Source organism: Pseudophryne corroboree, chromosome 4, assembly GCF_028390025.1.
Source record: "Pseudophryne corroboree isolate aPseCor3 chromosome 4, aPseCor3.hap2, whole genome shotgun sequence".
Lineage (NCBI taxonomy): Eukaryota > Metazoa > Chordata > Amphibia > Anura > Myobatrachidae > Pseudophryne > Pseudophryne corroboree.
Genome location: NC_086447.1, coordinates 19,187,430 through 19,189,929, shown reverse-complemented (window position 1 = coordinate 19,189,929; position 2,500 = coordinate 19,187,430). Strand labels below are relative to the sequence as shown.

Here is a 2,500-nt window from a genome sequence, read left to right as displayed (position 1 = left end):
ATGGTTGTTTTATTTTTCAGAAAATTTACTAAAAGCTTGAAACCAGTGTTGCTCAGGGTGAGTCAGGAACTGGCACATCAAAATCTTTAGGATGCCTGCCTGTTCTCTCTTTCTCTATCCGTCATTCTCCTCCTCTACTTGAGACTGAGCCCAGGAATCTCAGCAGCCATACTAAGTAGCATTTATTACTTACAAATGCATTTTGAATGTCAAATTTGTAAGAAAGTTTTGTACATTTAGCAAAATATCAAATTCATTTGAAAGAAAATGATGTCCACTCAAAGTAAAAAGAGCTTTGGTTACTTTCAATGCACAACATTTTACTTTCAAATCGTGTCAGATGACTTTCAGTGCTAATTATTATATCATTAACCTCTCCTTTATTAAAAATTGTGCTTTAATGCAAAAAAAGAAAAATAATTGTCTGTGCATACTCTCATGTAGCACAATTATCTTCACTAGCTCAAAAGGGCCGCTCATTGTCCAAAATGAATTGTCAAATCAGAACAAACAATGGAATATCCCCATCATTCCTGGAACACTTGATTAGTTTACAAAACAAGCAAAATTTAAAAGAGTGTAGAAGGTTTGATAGGCTCAAGCATCTCTAATCTTGATGTAAGTTTGGCTACACTAAAAAATCTATTGAAAGTGCTTTCCAAACTAGCTCTGTGGCCAGTTGATAGTAATGCACAAATATAAGTCAAACTATTAGTGATATTTTCCAAATGATTAAACATGACAATTTGTGTGATAAAGCAACACAGGAATAAGTAGTTGAATCTCTTTTGTGTAGTCAAAACATTTTTCATTTTGCTTGGAAAGTTGATAATGTTTAAAATTAACACTCAATCATTTTAATAGCACGTAATATCACAGCTGTTTGATCATGGAATCCTTCGATAGCTCAGCTGGTAGAGCAGAAGACAGTAGAGGAGATTGGTACAGAAATTCTTAGGTCGCTGGTTCAATTCCAGCTCGAAGAATGATGCTTTTGATAAACTTAGATGTGAGTACTGACATTTTACAAACCCAAAACTATACCAAGTATAAAGCATTCTCCAAGTTATATTTTAAAAATCATTAATGCAGGTCACTGTCGTCAGGATTAACTTCCCATGGAAATCATCTCTGATACAATATTACTTCAGTCATCCTCACAGCCTGAAATGAAGTAGCTCAACCCATAGAGAAACTTTTGTGAAAACATCACATTGAACGAGAGGTAGTCGTGGCCGAGTGGTTAAGGCGATGGACTAGAAATCCATTGGGGTCTCCCTGTGCAGGTTCAAATCCTGCCGACTACGACCACATGGTTTTTTTATTTTTCAGAAAATGTACTAAAAGCTTGAAACCAGTGTTGCTCAGGGTGAGTCAGGAACTGGCACATCAAAATCTTTAGGATGCCTGCCTGTTCTCTCTTTCTCTATCCGTCATTCTCCTCCTCTACTTGAGACTGAGCCCAGGAATCTCAGCAGCCATACTAAGTAGCATTTATTAATTACAAATGCATTTTGAATGTCAAATTTGTAAGAAAGTTTTGTACATTTAGCAAAATATCAAATGCATTTGAAAGAAAATGATGTCCACTCAAAGTAAAAAGAGCTTTGGTTACTTTCAATGCACAACATTTTACTTTCAAATCGTGTCAGATGACTTTCAGTGCTAATTATTATATCATTAACCTCTCCTTTGTTAAAAATTGTGCTTTAATGCAAAAAAAGAAAAATAATTGTCTGTGCATACTCTCATGTAGCACAATTATCTTCACTAGCTCAAAAGGGCCGCTCATTGTCCAAAATGAATTGTCAAATCAGAACAAACAATGGAATATCCACATCATTCCTGGAACACTTGATTAGTTTACAAAACAAGCAAAATTTAAAAGAGTGTAGAAGGTTTGATAGGCTCAAGCATCTCTAATCTTGATGTAAGTGTGGCTACACTAAAAAATCTATTGAAAGTGCTTTCCAAACTAGCTCTGTAGCCAGTTGATAGTAATTGCACAAATATAAGTCAAACTATTAGTGATATTTTCCAAATGATTAAACATGACAATTTGTGTGATAAAGCAACACAGGAATAAGTAGTTGAATCTCTTTTGTGTAGTCAAATCATTTTTCATTTTGCTTGGAAAGTTGATAATGTTTAAAATTAACACTCAATCATTTTAATAGCACGTAATATCACAGCTGTATGATCATGGAATCCTTCGATAGCTCAGCTGGTAGAGCGGAGGACAGTAGAGGAGATTGGTACAGAAATCCTTAGGTCACTGGTTCAATTCCAGCTCGAAGAATGATGCTTTTGATAAACTTAGATGTGAGTACTGACATTTTACAAACCCAAAACTATACCAAGTATAAAGCATTCTCCAAGTTATATTTTAAAAATCATTAATGCAGGTCACTGTCGTCAGGATTAACTTCCCATGGAAATCATCTCTGATACAATATTACTTCAGTCATCCTCACAGCCTGAAATGAAGTAGCTCAACCCA

General features: G+C 35.0%; 1 non-coding gene across 1 annotated transcript; it reads left to right on the top strand.

Annotated features, from left to right (window-relative positions):
* Window positions 1–1,225: 1,225 nt before the first annotated feature.
* On the top strand, window positions 1,226–1,307 carry TRNAS-AGA (transfer RNA serine (anticodon AGA)). The gene has a single exon. It is a non-coding gene; the product is annotated as a tRNA-Ser (tRNA).
* Window positions 1,308–2,500: the final 1,193 nt, after the last annotated feature.